Source organism: Cyprinus carpio, chromosome B16 (assembly GCF_018340385.1).
Source record: "Cyprinus carpio isolate SPL01 chromosome B16, ASM1834038v1, whole genome shotgun sequence".
Lineage (NCBI taxonomy): Eukaryota > Metazoa > Chordata > Actinopteri > Cypriniformes > Cyprinidae > Cyprinus > Cyprinus carpio.
The window spans coordinates 22,256,274-22,278,500 of record NC_056612.1 but is presented as its reverse complement, the minus strand read 5'-3'; the positions used below and the strand labels follow the sequence as shown (position 1 = coordinate 22,278,500).

At 36.3% G+C, this 22,227-nt stretch overlaps 1 pseudogene; it reads right to left on the bottom strand.

Annotated features, from left to right (window-relative positions):
- Positions 1 to 22,050, bottom strand: part of LOC122139925 — a 27,836-nt pseudogene extending 5,786 nt beyond the window's left edge.
- Between the last annotated feature and the right edge of the window lie 177 nt (positions 22,051 to 22,227).

Sequence of the window (22,227 nt, the reverse complement as noted above, 5' to 3'; positions counted from 1 at the left end):
AAACATTCTTGGCAATAAAAGCTCTTTTTTTCTGACTTCTGACTCAACTTACGTACATGTTTTATTGACATAAGCTTAGGCGTCTCTTAAACATATATCTGGAAATATTTGTTGAGATTAGACTGCATACCTTTCTCACAGAAATCTCCATGGAAAAACCACCTAGGACAGGTGCACTGTCCGTGAACAGAATCACATGAGGCCCCCGTTTGTGCATGCACATGGGTTTGATTGCAGTCATCGCCATAGAAACCTGCTGCACAAACTGCGAGCATGCAGCACAGATGTTATTCATTTGTAGAAGTATAAGCATTTTGGTTTAAAATATCTAAAATAATCACTGCTGACTTTAATAAACTCTTATGTAAGAGTAAATGACTAAATGTAAATGTAATGTAATGATCTCCCAAGTAAAGAGCCACTCAGATCTTTATTTGATAGTTTGATCATTCAGAATCTGTATGACAAGCTTGATTTTGCCCTTACCTTGGCTACAGTTTTAAACCCATCCAATCCAGCATCGCACACACACATCCATCTGGTTCAGAGAGAGGGATAAGAAAGGAAAAATAGAGAGAGAGAATTGAAGTTTAACCGGGTTTTAAAAAAAAAAAAAAAACTTAAATATACTACCTTAATGCAAGATTTCATTTTCTCTGTTAAAACATTCATTATAACTACAAACAATCTGTAAGTTTTTAGCAATAAATTTTCCTCTAGTGTAATTGATGTAGTTTAAGCTACATGCCTTATACAAAATCAATGTCAAATGTCGGTTGTAACACTTTATTTTACACAAACCTTTATGTATAAATCATTAGAAAGGCATTCATCGTAATGCATTATATTTACTTAACTGTAATCGAAGTTAAAAAAAATGCATAATAATATTTGCAGATTCCTTGTTACATTTGAAATATATTGTCTGTCAATATCAAGTTATGTGGCTACTTAGTCATGTATTTAGATAATGAATAATGCTTAAAGGGAACCCCCGAATGAGAATTGTGTCATTAATAACTTACCCCCATGTTGTTCCAAACCCGTAAAAGCTTTGTTCGTCTTCAGAACACAATTTTAAGATAATTTTGGATGAAAACCGGGCGACCTGTGACTTGTGTCCCATAGACTGCCATAAGTAAATAACAGTATCAAGGTCCATAAAAAACGTTGATGAAAAGTCGTCATCAGAATACTCCATCTGCCATCAGACGTGCAGTCTGGGTTATTTGAAGGCAACAGGAAGAACTCTTTTGTAAGCGAAAAAAAAAAAAAAATAATGACTTTATTCAACAATTCCTTTGTCAAACAGTCTCCTCTGTGGTCTCTCCATATCACCGTATGACAGTCAGGCCAGGCCTCCCGGTTTTCATCCAAAATATCTTTAATTGTGTTCTGAAGAACAAGCGAAGCTTCTACAGGTTTGGAATGACATGGGGGTAAGTGATTAATGACAAAAAATTTTCATTTTGAGGTGGAGTATCCCTTTAATGCGTTATTTTCTTTCTCAAGGTGTAACAATGAAATAGATGTGTAATGTATTATAACTGTGGTTAGAATTATTAATGAGATCAATATAATGCATAATAGGGTGCATTACAGGGCTCAATTAATGTATTAAAAAAAGCTTCAAGGAAAGTGTGACTGTAATGTCCTTTTGTGATATAAAGGAGTGTATGAGAGCAACTCACTCTCAGTTGCAGATTTCCATGCTCTCCACATTCAGTCTGGCATGTGAGACTGGCGCCGCTCCCGGGCCGCTCCAGCCCTGGCTGACACACGCACTGGCCCTCTAACACGCAGTGCCATGTGCCCGCTGGCAGTCATTCCTCCGGCTGACACAGCCTCTCATGAACACACAGCACAGTGGGAAACCGATCCGTGGGCCGAGCCACCTTGGGCAGCCGGAGTTTTGCTGGGATTTAGGTGAAAATGTTGTGATTAAAAATGCCAAACTCAGCACGCTGTTGTTTTGTAAATGTGTAGTTTTTGCATTTAACACACCAGTGGTTGAAGGGTAATTGGCCAGGATCCGTTGAGGATATATAAGTGGCCGAGCCAGCCTCCATCCAGATTGATGGCGTTAATGACATTCTGTTTCCTTCAAAAAACTTTGCCACTTGCCAGAGGTTCATACTGCAAAGATAGCAGTTTTAGTAAAACACGTGTAAAAAAACCTGAACTAAACCGTAACCTGAACTTCTGGCATGCCCTAGTATTGTATTTGGATTTAGATGGCCCACTTTGGTATAAATAAAGGTTTTAAAAACTAAGCTGAAACTTAGCTGCAAAAATAGGTTATTTAGAAATCAGATGCCACAACCATAATAAAGGTACAGATAATTTATATATAAATCTTATGCATGTTTATTTTAATTTAAGGGAAACACTGGTTTAATAAAGGACCAGAGTGACAAGATTTTTCCTTTTCTTTTAAATTTTTTTTCTGAAGTAAAACATTATTCTAATCTCATCTAGAAATAATTGAAATATGCTGATTTGTTTGCCCAAGTATTCTTTATTTATCAATGCTGAAAACACATTTTTTTTTGTGGAATCCATGATAGATTGTTTTTTTTCAGTATTCATTAATGAATAAAATGTTCATAAGAACAGCATTAATTTGAAACTGAAATCTTTTGTAACCTTATACAATTCTTTACAGTCAATCAATTGTGAACATATCTTCACTGCAAAAAAGTGTAAAAACCTTTCAGAACACCCAAACCTTAGAATTTCTATTTGTATATTATGATGTTTTATTGCAAGAGACCTTGAGGTAACATTACAAGTGAACTCAAAGAAACCGCAAAAAAGCTTATAAAGTCATGAATATACCCTCCGGCCTGAATGAAAAAAAAAAAAAAAAAAAAAAAAAAACGCATTCTTTTTAAGCAGGTTTTTTCATTTTGGGTTATTTAGTGTTTGTTGTAGCATACACAGACAGAACAAGGAACAGAAGGGGAGGAATCAATGTTTACAGTGATAAACAGCTGAGAATCGGGCTCAGGTTCAAAGTCTACTTTCTCACCCTCCTTTCTCACCCGTTTTTTTGACCATCGACGTGGAAGAGGATGAGTTTTGCCCTCTGCATCGTGACCCACCGCTGTACGGGCAGATATCACGTCCACAAAGTACTGGAATTTTTCCTGCGCAATATAAAAGATTAATGAGATACTGAATGTTTATAATTATAATCTTGGAGCACAGATGTATTCAAAAAACAACAGGACAAGTGCCTAAGAACTACTATTGAAAATACAGTTTTTTTTATGATATGGGGTGTGTAACACATTAGGGAGCCAGATAATCAAGCTTATTATATGCTCACACTTCAGACAGAATCTTGTCTAATCTTACCGGTCTTCTGTGTTTCGTCACATTCTGCCTGGATGCTCTCAACTGATGTAGATGCTCAGCTCACCGTTTCTCAGCAGCCACACCACTCCACTGATCAACTGCACGAAGGGGTTTTACCTGATCCAGGATGTCATCCTCAAGACAGGTAGCCCTAAGAAAATACACAACAAAGAGCAAGTGAGACAGATATAGGCCTAATAGTTGAAGATCTAAACTGGTAACTGAAAAGGCTGTAGGGTTCAACCCACATAATGGGGTTGCCTTTTGAAACACGTTTTAGGCACAATTTTTCTTTCCTGTGTTGATGCATCTCCTATTGAAATAGGAAGGCGGGGTGGGATTTTTTTTTTTTTTTTTTTGTAAATAAACCAGTAGCCCATTAAAATGTCTCTTGTTTATGCTCACCAAAGCTGCATTTATTTAATCAAAATAAAGAAAAAAAAAAGGTGTGAAATATTGTTTACTTATTTAAAATAAGTTTTGTTTGTTTTCTATTTAAATATTTTTAAAACATAATTTATTCTGTGGTGGCCAATTTTTTAGCAGCAATTACTCCAGTATTCACGCTCACATGGTCCTTCAGAAAATCATATGATTGCTGAAATTATGAGAGTTATGCATAATAGGATTTCATGATACATGAAGAACATGGGATGTGGGATTTTTTTGTAACATTATGAATGTATTGTAAATGTAATTATTAATTTTGATAAAAAAAAAAACACACACCTTACTGACCCAAACTTTTAAAACGGTTGTGTGTTCAACGCACATTTGTTTGACAGACTGCACTATGGACTAAAGCAATAAAATGCACTTTCAAAATACTAATTTTAATTTCCCCTAGCAACTTCCTTTACAAAAAAAGCTGCCCTGTTTGGAAAGGTAACAAAGTATAAATATTATCACAACCAAATGCACACCAACCCACGATTTGCTATTTACCTACTGGTATCAATGCTATTTTAGTGTTAGAGAAAAAAGCATTTACTTTTGGCTACACTGAAAGCTAACAGGCATGAACCTAAAAGCCACAAAATTTGTTCATCTTTAAACACCAGGCTGGTCCGGAAGATTTTTCCCAATAATACCCGCATTGTATTTTTGGTTCACACTGGATCAAAAGTGTGAACTAAATGAAAAAAACGTTTAGTATATTTAGCAAAAAGCAAAACATTTGATTTGATAATGCATTTACAAGTGTCAGCAGAGCAAAACATAAATAATCCCATGCTAACCTAGCTGACCAGGTGGCACTATTTTATACTCTATTGGACTAAGTGTTGGGTTTTTTGAATTCCTTTAAAGTTTTCATCCAGGTGAATGTCCAAAATAATGCCCTATATAAACACCTTATCTAACGTCAGAATATACCGGTTTTAAAGGGCCCTTAACGTCATAATGAATGACAGACCGAAAACACTCTGATAACATAGCGGTTCCAAAGTACTGCCTATTATTAAGCACACTGGCACGTTTATGCAATATTGCCATGTTTTTGTAAAGTTTCTATTTTAGGAAACAGATGTTCTAGGGGCCCCTGTGTGTCCCACGACATACTTCCTCCAAAATCTGGCACCCATATTTAGGCTGAGGTTTGTCACAGCACCCCGGCAGTGCAGGAAAAAACCACTTTGGGTGCTTATAGAAGTACGCTAACTGATAATGTGGGGAGTTTTTTCACTCAGTACACTTTACTAAATATCTTCTTTTGTGTGGTTTCCACAGACGAAAAAAAATACTCATATGGCTTAAAACAAGACTTTGAGAGAATTTTCATTTTTGGATGACCTATCCCCTTTTAAGGGTGTGACACAGATATAAAAGCCACAGCTTAATTATAGGCAGGTCAAAAAGTACACCAGCACCCAAACAGAAAAAAGTTTTTTGTTTCTTGACTCTCCACACCAAAAACAAACCATGTGGTATTGCAAAAAAAACATAACTCCAGGCCAGGAGAGAAAGAATTGTAGAGGATGAGACCTTTGGCTGGTGTCACCCCCCCTTTAACCCAAACACTAGCGTCCCATCCTTTTCGGATGCCAAAACTGAGCAATTTTTGAATTCCCTCCACTGTTTGGTTCCTCACCATTTTTTTTTTTTCTCATCACTTATGTGACATCCCCCAAACACTGCCCATTTTGCAATGTCAAAGAAAAGCCCTCCATTCCTGGGCAACGAGGCACTTTCTAGTTTTTGGCAAGTGAGTGAGCTCCACCAGCTCTCTGTGATTCTTCCTGCACCCCCCCGGGGCCTCTTGGTTCTAGAACGGACCACGGATCTCAATGGGTCATGAACCCCTCTGTGATGTGGCCGCTCGCCCATCTGTGACACACACAGAGTCATCTGTGATGTCGGAGATGAATATATTTGACTCGACAACTGGAGAGTTAGAGGTGTGTTTTTTGCTTGCTGCCACAGGTAATTTCGTTGGGTTACATTGCCATGAGCGACGGGCTGACCAGTCCCTCACATGGCGGTGGGAATGAGATTGGCCGTGGGATTTGGAGTTAGGGTAACAAGAGATCGTCATCTGAAGAATGTCTGTGGAAAATGCACACAATTATATCAGAGAAATAAAGAACAAATTGTTTTTTGTTTTAAGTCTAGTTAGGTTAATTTGGAGCATGTGTAACTGATTCAGAGAAAATGAATCCCTCTTCTAGAGCCCTACATCTCAGAATGTAGAATGTGGTTCGTTTCATTGTAAGAAACTGTTTTGAGTAAGCACATTTTTCATGTGTACATGTTACTTTTTCAGAACACCCTTTGTTTTGCATACTTCTCAATCTAAACAAACCCAAGACAACATAATCTGAGAAAAAAAGGAAGTTGAGGAGCAGCAGAGTATGTTTAAGTGCCGCAATCCTTATGCAAGTCTGGGTTCAGCATGTGGTTTGCTGGGGATCCTTTTACACTATGCAAATTCAATATGCAAATTAACTGGAGATTCAGTTTGGGAGTGCGCTACTGTACTGCAAGTGGGTGTACAACAAAAACTAATAAAAAACTCCAGTTAAGAACAAATAATGCTTTTTTAAAAATAACTCTTTTTTAAAACTATGTTGAAAATTTTTTATCTCAAAAAAGTTTTTTTCTATATAGGAGAAATTTGTGTAATTATATTCATATATTATATATACACTTTTTGTAACACTTGAATTTATAATATACAACTTATAATTGTTTTAAAAATTAAGAAATCCGAGAAAGAAATGCAGTCCGAATTGGTTTTATCCCCCTTTTTTTATGGTATGTTAGAGCATAATTGTAAATTTGTTCCCCTGCATTGTTGAAAATTGGCCCTGTGTTAGGATTTTATTTTTTTTTCCCCACGATTCTCAGTTTTGTAGCTGCACGAAGAAGAAGAAAGGTCTTCCTGAGGACCCCCGCCCTAAAGAATCAGCCAGAAATAAGGGGTGACATATTGGACGTGAAATGTGCATAACAAATGCTGGTCCCCTCACAAGGCTTCCACAATTTTTTTTTATTTTAATCTTTTTATTTATTTTAATTTGTAGTTTATTTATCGATGGTTTGCAAACACTAGGTCCTGTCCAAGAAAACACACTGTAATATATACTTATTGTTAGGTTACATAGACCGTTTTTTTAAATGAAACTCCCCACTCTAAAAAGGACTACAACTCCCTATACTTTTAAGATAAGAAGCGAAAACCAATATATTTTTTGCTTCCTTGTGCAAAAATTAGGCAACTAAAATGAGGAATGAAACTGAAAAGTCCTAATTTGGGAATAAAGTTGTTTACGTTTTTTAATAATAGAAAAAGCCTCATTTGCCAAAAGATCTGCATTTCTTTCAAAGAATCCCCATCACAGGCTAAATTACATCATTTTGAAGAGATGAGGGCACAGAATTGTTGGACATTTTCTAAATCATCCTATCCCAGCCAGAGGGTTTTTGCAAACACTTCCAACCGTCAAGAGTTGTTGGATCATCAAACATATATACTCGTCCATTAACGGAAGTCCCCGGTCTTGCATTGGGACAAACTATACTCCTAGTAAATATAATTGATGGAATAAATTTGCAACATGGTGGCTCGGTGTTTTGCCCCATAGGAAAGACATCAAACGGTATACGGTGATATACAAAATAAAGTGCCCCCTGTCCCCGTTTATATCCGTCTTCTTCGATTGAAGACTTTTTACACATGGTTTGCTGGTCATTATGATGCGATTTCCACGGTGATCAACAGATTTTAGCGGTCATTACCATTTTTTTTGTTTTTTTCGCTACGTTTTGTTAAGCGCAAACAACTTGGTGCAAAAACATTTAATGTATGTTAAAAAGGATTTGCAATTTAAAATAAAAAAAAAATTATTAAATTTTAAGTGCGATTGGAAAGTAATATATGGGGTTTTCACCCTTCCGAAAACGGAACTTTAATTCGATTTACCTTGAGAAGCGGAACGTACTATACAGAAGTGCTTGCTTCCAGGGGGGAGTTGTAAATATGACGCACACGCAAGAGGAGGTAACGTTCACAGCCTGCCAGGATACCCAGATTGCATGAAGGGGGTTTTTGCATGGCAAATGGCATCCAGCTATAAAAACCTAAAGAATGGACTTTTAACCACCAAAAATTCTCTCTCTCCACAATAAAGATTCCCTTATCCCACCCACAAAAATTTTTATACAGAGCCAACATAGATCAAATGCTCAAGAGCACTGCACACAGGACAGCACAATGAAACATACGTGTATTGATATTTGTAAAGGTAAGTTATTAAATTGTTTAATAAAACGTAGATTTACGTTTTTAATAGTTTTTATTAATGTCATCAGTTTTATCCCTGTATCCCAGAATACCTTTATTTTTTTATTTTTCTCTTGTTCTATGTCCAAATTGAATAAGAAGACGGTGTGACACTTTTTTTTTTAAATAGAGAAATGTAACAAATGCAATACATACAAAAATTTGTTAAAAATATCAATACAAACATACATTTTTTGTGTGTTGTGGGTTGCTTAAAGTATCATGTTTTAAAATTGATGACTAGAAGTGTCTAGGGTAATGTATCTGTCCAGAGATTGAAAAAAGAGAAAAAAACATTTCATTAACAATCTGAAATGCTAATGCATATGTTAAATGTATATACACAATGTTCTGGGAACTTTTTTTTAAAATGAGGAAAGACGATTTAATTTATGACACTAACGTTGTGTAATTCCAGTTCAGTAAAACAAGGAAATAATTTTGTACTTTTTTATTTTGTGGTTTCATTCTGTTTTTTAGGACAATAAATCATTTGAAACTTTAAACTTGGCAAGATATGCTTTAGCTAGATAGTCTCTTTTTTTTAGCATTTGAGAAATCTTTAATTTTTCATTGACCCTTATAGAAGTGGTCTATAATGTAATGATTGTCATGCTGACAAAAATATTCAGTCTCTATTTTAGCTTAGTTGTTTGTAAGATGTAGGTTATTGACACGTAGCAGATCACACTGAGTGAATAACACTGTACGTCATCAATAGAAGAGGGGACTATGAGGGAATTTCTGTGTTTCATTTGCTTTTTTCCTGAGGCTGTGTCGTCGATCTGCCCTGGCCCTAAGGGCTTCAATTGTAGAACTGGAACACGGGCAGGTATTCCAGCTAATGAGTGCAGCAATGCACAAACTCAGTATTAGTCAGTTTGGTTGAGGGCTAATTTCCGATTTGTTACCTATATAAGGAGCATATGTTTGAAAACAACTCTTGATACTTAAAAGTGCCTAGAAACTCTCAATCTGCTCATATTTTTGCTGCTTCGTTTTTTTTAGATTAAGGACTCTGTTTCTCATGTACACAAGTGGGTTAATAGCGAAGGCAGTTCGTGAAGCCGTGCTGCTAGAGGATATTTACAGAGATGACCATGTCAGCCCAGCCCATACGTGCAAGAACTGTTGGAGGGTGGGGCGTCTTTCTATACAAGAAAAGATTCGTCATAATTTGTGTTAAAAACTACCATTCACGTTTTTGGAGTCATTAAGTGTTAGTTTTTCCCAAGACTTTACTGCATTAAATGCCGCTCAAAATAGACAGTAAAAGACACGTTTATAATGTTACCAAATGTTTTGTACTAATGCTTTCAAATTAATGTTGTTTGTGTACTCCCTATTTTATCAAAGATTTGTGAAAAAAAACTGTAGTATTGTATTACTGTTCTTATTTCAAGGGAAATGCGTCTTGTTTAGCAATAAGAGAGACATCTTTCAAAAAAAAAATAAAAAAAAAAAATTGGCAATCCCCAATCTTGGCAACAATAATGATTCCCTTTGAACTTGTATGACTTTCTTTTTTTCTGTCTAACACATTTTTGACAAATGTATCTATACAATGACAGTCAGTCACATGTGTGTTTGGCATCAAGCATTCTTCCAAATATTTGGGCACTGACTACCATATAAACTGGTTGTGTGTTCCTCATGCAGTGAGGAAGGCACACATTAACAAGGATGTGGATGTTAAGAATCATATCTGAAAGAGTAAGTAATTAGATTTGTCCTAATATATGAGTAAAAGGAAAAAAATACGGCAAGGTTTATCTTTAAATAAATGTTTGATAGCTGTCCGAGGAGACAGTTCATGGCTAATTTCTATGACCATTTAAGCTGTCTGGTGCAGTGAGTTGCCTATTATATACGGGCCTCTGGCAATTGTTATTAAAAAACATTATGTTTTTTGAAAAGGAGGGAAAAAGATTCGGGAGGACAAAAGCGTATACAGGACCCTCAGGGCGCTGGAGTACTATGGCGGCAATAACAACACAATACTCTCTTCTTTAACTTCTTCATGGAGACACTTTTTGGGTGAGCAGACTTTTCTTGAAATCCAACTTAAATCAAGAGTTCTCTGCAAAAATGAACTTTTATTAGCATTTTATTGCCATTTCGTTCTTAAATAACTCGTTTTTTTGCCTGTCCCCTTTTTTTAAAATTTTGACCCCATACATTTAAACTGTTGTGTAGTTTACATTCCCAACCATCCTGCAAAAAGACATAATAATTAGGTAGTCCACTGGGGATATGCTGCAGAAAAGTAAATTAAACTTAAGGTGGGATATTAGAGTTTTCATGATTATGAACATATATATCTCTGATAACGCTTTTTTTGCTTAGCAAGACAGTACTTGAAAATTCACTTCGTTTTATCGCACAAATCTGTTTAAAACTGGTCTCATAAAGTTGTATGCGATTGTGTATCTTTTTGTAACGTAGGTGTGAAAAATGTCCAGGCAGACCATGCCGCACGCCACATTGGCCAAAGCCCAGGGCATCCTGGACCTGCCTTCGCAACTACTCACTCACAACAGCAGCAATCTCAATGTATTCCACCTGCCCATGGACTCCTGCATGATGGGTGGTGGTCAAATCAATCTGGCTAATCAAACTCTGGTCAATATATGTCTGTCTGTAAGGCCTTGCGTTTCTAACATCAGAGGCACTAGTGAAGGACTAAAGGACAATACAATGTGCCAGTCAGAAATATACTGTATGTGGGGTGAGTGAAAGCTGGCTCCACTTCCAAGGTGCCCCCGTGTATCTGCATAAGCCCAAACCCATTGGCTGTTGTTTCAGCCATCTGGCGCCCATTTCAGGCATGCACCAGTCATTAGAACTGGGAAATTAGATGAGATCTTGCCCTTACTGTAACAAAGGACAAGAATTAGTCATCTTTCGTTGATCCTCAATAATATCAAGATGACACACAGGGTGTACACGTAGTTTAAAACAAATTAGGGATGTAGATTGTTTTCTCTGTGATTGCACATTCACCAAATCTTGGGCACACTTGTGCTTTCACCCTAAACAACGTGGCACATATTTTGGTGCTGAGATGTATTGAATGCCTCACTAAAAACATAATGCATTTTAAATAATACTTCTTCTGAGTTGTCGGTTTTTTTAAACTTATTTGCTACTTCCATAGGTAATTATTGATGTTAGTAGCATGAGGAAAATTCCTTGAATTACTTGTCTTTACTTGATGTTTGGAAATGTCCTTTCCTTGAGGCCAATTGAATGTCCATATAATGCTTTAAAACATGTAATTGATGTTTTTAATAAAGCCATTGGCTTATGTTGGAATTAAAAGAGCCAGCAAATACTTTGTGAAGGTTTATCTACATTGCAGTTGTGTGAGAGACTGTTTTGCTATGGGAATTGTACACACAATATTAAGGGGCCAAACTGTCTAGATTAGCCAAATATGTGGTTAAAAGTATGCAAGGTGTCTTGGTGTGGGTGTTTCTTGTTAAGTAGAGACGTAAATACAAGCATCTGGGTGCATATTTTGGTCAGTTGATTTTAAGGCGCTGTGTTGAAGTGAAACCCCTGGTTCCAAAAACGAACCAGAACCAGATCAATGATAGCCCCCGCCAGTTTACACATGCCTTTTTATTCAGCACATGCGAATTGATCTGGCCAATGCTTATATTTCCTTGCCCATACCGCTTTTGTTTGAGGAACAATTGGCTTTTAATACATAAGCTTACTGCAGGCTGTGTTAGTGGATCACTTCGACTAGAAACTTTTATGTGTTTTTTGGTCAGATGGATCACAGTTGAGGCAGTTTTTGAATCACAAGGGGACACTTGAGAGTGATGCAAGTATTTCAAAAGGTTTGTGTTTTATGTCCTAGGCTTGAATCAGTATTGTCCTAATTAAACTAAGCTGCAATGTTCAGTAAATATTCTTCGGTAGAAAGTCTTGGTATGCCGAGTCGTAAACACATCCCCTACAAGTTTCGCATAAAAACAAGGGACTTGTCACATTTTCATCCAGCCAGACTATTTCTCTTCTGCTGGCTCAAGTATTTTTGTTTTGAATGCTGGCCATCGATAAAGATTAATCTCATGAAAAAATCAAGAAATGCCTGGGTCGTATTTTCACATCATTGTTTTCTTTATGTTTTTTTTGTTGTAAAATATAGGTGGTATTTGTTGTGATGGTGCCTGTAAATATGTGATAGCATGAAGAAACAATGTGTTAATTCAAGCTAGCTAATTTTCATTCCTATCCATCCGGATCGTATTACTGATAATGCAAGTTTTCACTGTTTCACTCAGCCAGATTGGGCCTCTCAAGAGGACTTCATCAGTGGCAAGCAGGTAGCAAAATGTCCGGGCTGTCATTTATGCTCATTGCCCTAAGCAAAGCCCCTGTCCACCTCCAGCACGTATGCCAAGCCCTTCTTTACTTTAACTATCCATTGCTAGAGTGGAGATTTCGATGGGTGTGTGTCCCAAGTAATTTTCAATTTGCATTCTAACTTTCATTAGATTTCGTTAAGCGATATCACCCCTCCTCCACCATCAGATATGATGACCCTTTGATTGTTTGCACCCTCTCCGCATTACTGAAATTATTAAAAGTCCAGTGCTGTCCACAGCGGATATCTCGTGGAAATGCTAATCAAGGCGAATTCGTAAGATATTGCTCACACCCATTTTTGCATACTTAGTCAAGGTTGGTCTGAAGTCAAGGTTCGCGCCCAAAATTCCAAATGTCCTCGCGTGAGGAATCACAAAACCAGGGCCAAACCTGAAATTTTATACTTTATTGTAATCATACTTATGAGTTAAGCATTGTTTCCCAGTAATACAGAAAATGCATTCAGCTGTTTCACTTTTTTTTTGCGATTCCTATCATTGTCTGTGGTGATTTCGTGTTACTATACTACAGTAAAAAAACAAACTATGAGAAAGTAAGTATATTGATTTATTTCCTGTATTTTAATAGAACATTTATGCCAGAGTCAGATAAGAAAATGTTACAGCGATACCACATTGGGAGGTTATGAAATATGAAGTGGTAAAATATGATCTGGACATGTCCAGGTTTGTTTGACCTAATTTGATTCAACTAGTAAGGTTTGTGTGAATTTGAAGCTGTGAGAACTTTGGATATAGTTTTGATATCTTGATGGGTTACTACACTGTCTTCCAGGCTAGTAACTCAATTTCAGCGAGAACCGTTCCAAATGCGGCATGCTGAATTCTGCAAACGGGAGTCATTTTCATCTTTTCGACCTTTCCATCCGTAGACTCACTAATGTGATGTGACACCGAGAGCTCATGCTTTAGCCTCATTCGCCTCCAAAAGAGGCGGCGCTCCATCGAGCCACGGCTCTTGCCCCTAGAGGCGAGCATACCCGCTCAGGGTTATGAATATGATTACACATATCCTTAAGGCTTTTTTACTCTTTTCACAGTCACTTCTCTTTAAGGGAGCCCGCCTCGGAGGAGCGAGGGAATAAACTCTTAGTGTATTACGAGGCAAAGGCATAGGGAGGCAGGCTGTAATTTTCAGTTCCAATTTCAGCCTGTTTCCAACCTCTCTCAGTGTTTCAATTGCTTCGGCCAAATGAAAAAACGCTTTCTGTGAACTACTAATGGAACCTGTAAAGCATTTCTCTATATTACTTTATATTACTCTAATGTTCTCAGCTCTTACTTATTCCACTTATCTTAACCACTCCCGTGTGTGTAACATGTGTCCCAGTGCTGCCATTCTTTAAAGCCATACGGTTTCCCTGGCAGGCCATTTAGTGACACCAGTTGCGCTCCAGCGGCACTTGCTTTGGCTGGTGTTAATCGTAACTGTGTATCTCACGGAAAGTGACTTTTACTGTAAGGTGTTGCGCCATGTTACAGTCGCAGGGAAGGAGGAGAGTATGTGAACACTTAAGGTATATTTCATCTTTATTACCTGGTTCGATTAAGTCCAGTAGCCTCCGGGATTCAGATGCTGCAGTTTATTTCACAGTGTGGAAATTTAATTTTGTTTGTGGTGTTTTTGAAAGGAAATGTGGGAATGGCTTTTATGTGTCAGCCATTTAGCAACGTAACGGATAAAAATTACTTTTAAAGTAAATGCACGTGTCCTGTTTGAAACTTTTCTATTTATTCAAGGAATGCCTGGATAAAAACATTATTTCAAATAAAAATATTAACCAGCGTTAAATGTTTGCCTAACCATTAAATAATAAAAGACAAACTATTCTTGATCACCAAAATAATCTATAGTATTTACGATTTCTGAAGGATCACTCGTGGACACTGAAGGACTGGTAGTAATCGTAATGGCTGCTGTCAACATTCTGTGCTTGTCGTCACAGGAATAACATTACATTTTAATGTGTGTTATTAAAATAGAATATGGTTATTTTTAAATTGTAATCAATATTTGACTAATATTTCACTACTGTTTGTGTTACTGTATTTACAGTTTTAGTTAGCATAAGACGACTTTCCAAAAAACAAAACATCATTAAAAAGTGTCCTTACTGACCCAAAATTTTGTGTGAACAGTTCATGTGTTATGTTCAATTGAAGACAGAGGAAAAAAGTAAAATAAATTCTTTATATAGTGTGTTATGACTTTATTATTTATGTGCATAATTTTTCCTGCAGCTGTGTCTTAACCCCACAATATCAAAGATCATTTAAACTATTTTTGTTGTTAGATCTGAAAAATGCATGGCTTCTGTGTTGTGTGTCTCACTGTGTTACTTGCAAAATGACCAGCTGTTATTCATTTTTGCTTTTGGTTCTTTTTCTTTATACTTTTATGTTCTTTTCAATAAATGTTTTATCCTCCAGGCTTGCACAAAAGTAATTAAATGAATAGTTTCTGATCTTCTTTGTGTTCGGGGTCCCTCAGGTTGTTGTTTTGGAAAGGACTACCTGCAGAGAGTGAGGAGAAAGCAGACTTTGATGTGTTTCACCCCACCCCCCCCTACAAAAGAGGAATCCCAATCTGCCCCCTAGTCAGCTATATATACGATCATGGAGGAAGATCTATTAATTTGCTTGATTAAATCATCATCTGACTGTTGACAGATGAGTCAAAACAAACCAAGCAGCAGTTGTAATATATGATCTAGCTTCTATCAATTGAGGGAGATTAGTAGAAAACTATGTCAAAAAACTGTTCTGAATTTGTTGAAGTATCTGCATTGTGTATGGTTTGCACGAATCCAACAAATATTTTCCCAACTTGGTCTATGGAACACGTTTCATATAAATAATTCAAGTGGTGTGTTTAAGTCATTTGCAAACAAATTGGCAACAATTTTACATATTTATAGGGAGGAATGTGTCACATGCCCTTTCTGATAAGCAAGGTCAATCAATTCCTTTTCGAACTGACACGCTGGGGCGGGTGCATTTAGAAGGCAGGCAAGGTGGCATATTTTAGTGGCACAATCATGAGTTTATTTAGTCATAAAAAAAACACAGTCCTCCCACTGCCACAAAAGCTCTTATCTGATCGACAAGAAAACAACTCCTGGCTGTTTGTGACTCCTGCTCTTGAAATGCAGACCCAGAATATTTTTGCTGGGAGCGAGGTCCTCTGTGTTGCTTTGCTTTAAACTCATTTCAGTGGCTTTGGATAAAGGACTGAGGGCAATACAGTGACATATGCGAAAGTTTGGGAACCCCTTGCAGAATCTGAAAATGTGAATAGATTTTAACACAATATAAAAGAGATTCATATCAAAATGCATGCTATTTTTTATTTAGGTTCTATCCTGAGTAGAAAAATTAACATAAAAGATGTTAACATATAGTTCCTAGTCCACTGCTGGAAAGTGGAATTCAAATATGCAAAAAGATGCTGGAAAACTGAAGAATCTGCAGGACATGGGGGAATTTTTTCTAGAAAGAACAGTGCTCAAGTTTAAACTGTTCAGAACATAACAAGGGGACCTCACGAACAACCATCACAAAACAAAAAAAAAACAGGTCGTGGATCATCCGGTGTACCACCACAATTTTGAAGGGGGTTAATTTTAATCATTTCAGCCTTTTTTTCCTTTCTTTTGTTCGTTTGTGGTACGTAATATGTAAAAAGTGTTCGAACGCTCTTACTCAGGACAGCACTAATAAAAAAAAAATAAACATGCATTTTGTATGATTACACTCCTTGATTTTTGGTTAAAAATTATTCCACAGATTCAAAAAGGCCGTCCCAAACTTTTTGTTGTAAGCATGTTTTTTTGTTGTTGTTGTTGTTGTTTTTTTTTCCTCCAGTAATTTTGTGTATTCATAGGGCTAAATATATGTGCTTTTGTTGACTTAGCCTAACAGCAGTTTGTCCAGTCTGAGAGACCAAGCTTAGACTGGTTTAGGGATACTTTTTTTTTAAAGGTCATTTCCGAAGTTATTTTCAAACAACAAAGTTTTCCCCAGATGAGGTTTATTTTTCCACCGAAGAAATAAGACATAGTGTAGACAAGGAGCATATTAAAAATTTCGCTCATTCAATTAAACACATTAGAGACTGCGAAAAAGCTTGTTTCAAATCGCACTTATATAAACATAATTAGACAATATGCCATAGATAATGATTCATTATCAGCATTCATTTGGGTAAAATGTATAAATGATTTATTGAGGCTCCTATACGGGGTTCAAATGATTTGGTTTAAAGCACATAACTGTTTAAGACAAATGAATCTTCACATATCTGTAAAGCACACACACATACCACAAAAGGTATCTGGGAGCTAGTTAATATACTTCTTATAGATAATAAGCAGCATTTTATAAAGCTTAATTTCTGTTTCCCAAATCTTATCTAGTCAGTTGGGGGTCAGTGATTCATTCTGTCCCTTTGGAGGTGCTGAAAATGAAGGAGGAAAAATTACAAGTAATTATCATGGAAATACTTTGAAATAATTGCCCCTCCTTCACTGAGATAATGTTTAAGGTCACACCAGATCTTTTTTTATATAGGAAAAGTGAGCCGACGAACGTTCTGATCCTGACATGTACTTTTTAAGGGCTGGAATTCTACACTTCCCTTTAATTGTACCAATTAGGGATCAGTCATCATCCAGATGCTTTATAGCATGTATATAATACTACTGTTTTTTTCTTTTTCTTTGTTTTTTCTTTTTTTTCCAGTTAGGGGGGATGTTAAGCATCCACATTTGTATAGAAGGCCTGTTTTTCACTCACACTAATAATAAAAATATTGTATTATATGTTGTCACTTCTGAGAAAGTTTTTTTGCAATATAAACTGAGAAAACAGAAATTCTAAGAAAATCCCAGAATTGAGATAGTAAACTCACATACTGTAAATGCAAAATATCAGAATTTTCAAAGAATAAAAAGTCATACGTACTGCTTTTATTTATTTATTTTATTTCTGTGGCAGAAGAAACAAAACAACCAAAAACACCACAAGAATTACAAGATGTTGTAAAACTCAGAATTCTGAAGGGTGAGGATGGGAGAAAAAAAAAAAAAAAAAACTATCTAAAATTGCAAGAAAAAAAGCCAGAATTCTCATGTTAGTATTGTGGGCAATTCATGAACCTGAAACTTGTGGATATATAAATGTCAGCATTATGAGAAAAACGATATTACCACAGTGTTTTAAAAATTTTTTTGTTTTTTTATTCTTGTGGCATAAAATGGTCCTTATATATTTCCCTCTAAGGTGTGAATTAGGAGAGGATTGGAGAGATTGTTTTCAGAAAGTTAGAAGCAGGATTTACCTTCATTCACATTGTGTTTAGATTGTTTCTTTCTGTCCGGTGGAGATACGTGTGATGCATTTTGAAAAAAAAACAGTTCTCTAATTTCTGCACTGCACCTCTAAAATTGAAACTGACAAGCTTACTGTTTGGCACCATCACGATCCTCCGTATTCACATCTCGAATCTTGGTTGCTAAGGTTGAATTGATTTTCATTTCTTGAAACCGAAAGCTAATACACCATGTCTATTATTTATAAAAGTGACAAACTACAAATTCCATCAAATTAGAAGATTAATTGACAAAAATTAACACCTGTCATTACAAAACATGTCCAAATTCTTAAATACCCATCCATACCTTGGTTTACCGCTGATTGGCCAGTATGATCTCTGTTCAAATTGTGATTCTCAGTGTTTTCATGAGACCCATATAAATTGGAGTGAAATTCCATTACTATTATTCGCACTTTGGAGAATAGTGAGGCTACAAGTGAACACCACACTTTTTGGAACATGAAGTGGAAACAACAGATTCTTTATCCTCCGTGATTTTGCTTCAATTGTTGGTCTTCAAGAACAACAGTGCATTGGAGTGAAGAAGCGATTTTGATTGTTGTGGAAGGTCTTTTCTGCTCTGAAAAACCACAAACAGAAAAGAAAAATTATAATTAGCATCTAAGCTCTCGTTGGCCGTTTGAATACTATAGGAATCTATATAGCACAGTGGACGGAAGATTTTGAGTAGCAATAGCACCAGGATCTGCTAGATAAAACCTCTTAGTCTATAATTTCTGAAGACCCACTTTATAAGACAGGGAATCTTAGGACAGATACTGAGAGCTATCTGAAAAGCCTGAAGTGTTTGTCCCACCGGTGTTTTATCTGCACGTTTGTTTTTTTTTTTTTTTTTTTAAATCACAATGTATTGGAAAGTCCATGTGTTGTTATGAGGATGAGTAAACAATTTCAGAATGTGCTTTTATTTATGGCGGAATCATCTCTTTAAAGTGTAAAGGAACAGTTTTATTAAGAAATGAAAGAAATTGACATTTTTTCATCAGCAAAAAGGAGAATCTTTTTAAAATTCTGGCCACTCTTTTCCACATAATGAAAGTGAATAAGAATTACAAAAGGACCAAAAAAGCACCATAAAAGGTTGTTTCAAAATGGATTCGAAGTCTTCTGAAGTCATATGTGTGAGAGGAAATTAAGGAAACCACAGAAGAATAATGTAAATACATTTTGAATTTTGGATTAATTATTTCTGTAAGAAATTAATTTTAAGATCTGTATGAATTTTAAATGCACTAAAACTATACTCCTTACCCAGTACTTAAAACACATTTTTTTTTTTTGTCATTTAAATGCTTAAAGTAATTATACAGCACACAAAAGCCTGAAATTTTCTTCATGAAAGTACAATTATGAACTATTGATGCCTATTCTACAGTATTAACAGCCTGTGATCAGCACTGAATATCCATCACTTAGGTCTTTTATTCTTTCAGAGACCATTTATCATGTTCGATCACTGGCCATATGAAGTCACTGAATGCATTTCATAATTTCTATCTTTGCATCTCTGCCATATAATGAGGGGTATTGTGTCTCTGATCAACTGTTCTGCCATTTCTCATTTCGCATGGATTCCACCAAAGTGATATATTTAGGGTCATTTTCTTTAAACCACAGGAAAGACCTGTAAAAACGGCATACTGATTGCCAAATAGAGCATTAGTGGAATCTGAAGTGGAGTAAAATAACTGCCTAAAATGCGTGCTGGATTTGGTCATTGGTCATTAGTACACAATACATGTTATAACTTTTTCTCCCTTATGTTTCCTAAGGTTTTAATTAGATACTTTAATGAATGAAAAACCGTCAGCAAATTAAACCAATAACACATCATATTTGACTTTCACATGTTCCATGCAAGTAAACAGCCACCAGCAAAGGCAAATTAGAGTAATGCGTCCTTCCTCCTAGTATGATGTGCCAGTTTTATGGAGGCAATTCCAGGTCATATTTGTTATGGATGCCAGACACGCATCCTTCATTATGACCTCATAAATGTCAGATTAAATTGGCTTGTTTTGCAGGGCATAAATGGACAAAACAAGAACTCTGGATTAATGAAAACCACTTCCTCGCCCAAACACTTCTAGAATGCAGCATTTCATCAACTCTATTAGGAGAAAATATGGGATGAGTAAGATGAAATATAGTGCTACAATACCAGCACTAAATTCAATTACATTTATGGGCACCAGAGTAGTGTATTTTAGATATTCTATGACCCTTAAAGTGAGGTGAACATATATATACATATGTTCTGTCCTCCTGCACATACGCGTGACTGGCACACTCTCCAAAAGGTTTCTCTCTGTTACAACGTGTAGTGAACAAAAAGAAAATGAAACATTGTTTACCAGAGGTCCTATGAGTAAGCAGCTGCCATATTTTGTTGTGATAAATAATCTTGCTATTGCTCCACTGAAATGACATTGAAATAAATAATTGAAAAAAAAAAAAAAGCTAAAGCCAAACCATCTGCCCTCCTCCCAAGGTCTTATGGGAATTGGACAGCCCCTGGGTTCAAAACTGGACCCTCCAGGCTTGTCACATCTATGAGGGGACAAATGATTGGAGATTCACCAGACAGCAATTCTCTGAAACAAGATTAAAGATGGCTTAGCAAAATTCTGATTTAAGATTAACATGGCTAACATTTGCCTACTCTGCTGGTCTTCAGATGCATCATGTAGTTGCATCACATTTGTGTGAGAGTATGTGCACGAAAGAGGGATAAGAAGGCTTTGATGGGTATGTTTCCATTTGAGCCCGTTAAGGCACGTGTAAAGCACTGAGTTTGAGCTGTTAGATATATTGCATAATTTTGATAAAATATGTATAGTATAGTTATAAGGGATTGTCCACCCAAAAATGAAAAATTACCACCCGTCAATCTCATGTCTTACTATTCTTTAGTGGAACATAATATAGAAATATAATTTGAAGAATGTTGGGTAATCAGACAGGTTTGTTTTCTCATTGACTCTTTTGTATTTTTGAACATACAGTGGAAAGCCCCCATGGTCCACTGAAATTGGTTACCAATATCTTCAAGTTCCACAGATGAAAGAAAGTCATACAGGAATTGGAAATAACTGAGAGTGAGTCAAAATGATGACAGATTTTGGGGTGGACTATTTCTGTGATTAGTCAATCCGTCTATTTAGATATTAGAAGATAAGTTGCTTAGAAAATTTTAAAAGTAAATGGGTTTAAAAACAGTCAATGTCAGATGTACTTTAAAAATCACATACTTTATTGTATATAGTACACAAAACTGTGCAAAAGAATAATGGCCTAAATAAATAATAAACATCAACCATGGTGTTTTTGGTATAATGTCTTGGCCCTTGTATGATAAGAGTTACAAATTACACATTTGATATGAATACACATGATTGAGAAAATGCACTGGTCGTCTTTTATGGACACAGCTTCTAACACTAACCCTAGGTTTTTTATTATAAAAAATTACAAGCTAATAAACAGTATTAACCCTATAATATGTGTACTTTAACACTCTCAAGTGTTTTATATTCAATCCTTATAAGTATCAGTTCTTGACCAATGTTATATACACACATTTATTAAAGCCACAATGTCTCAAAATATCAGTTCCTCCAACAATGGAAAAAAAAGATGCCAACATTAAAATTCCTAGAGAATGCATCCAATGTAATATCTATGAAGACCCCTTTTTTTGTTTTTTTTTGGTGGGACTGTCATGATCCCTGCGTATAGGATATTACTTCAAAAAACAAGGTGACGAAATACTGTGTGACTATGCAATGCAATCAGTCCATGCAACGTTTAGAATAAATCAAAAGAGGTGACCTGAGAATCGTGACATATGCCACTTAACAGGTGGTTAGGGTGATAGAGGCCACACACCTTCCACTGGCATCACCATAGATCGCATCTTGCTGTACTGATAATCAAAGCACATTGAACCCTGATTACAAGGCAATGACCCATGTCCCACCTGAGCCCCAATGTTTACACCTTGAAGAGAGCGCAGTTAGCCTCAAGAGCTGGCAGGTTAAGCTAGCAGCTATGTTTTCTAGCTGGTCTGGGTAGCCACTTGGAGCCAGCAAAACAAACAGCTCTTTATAAGCCATTCTTAACCAGCTTGGTCCATCCTAATGTCCAGCAGTAGAAAACCAGATACTAGCTCAGAGGGGTCTGTCGGAAATAAATAGAGGGAGAGCACCAAATGCCCTAGGAACCTGCATCAGGCTACTGAGGCTCAGTAATATCATTAAATTAGGTTCGTGCTTGAACTACTTCCTCTCAAT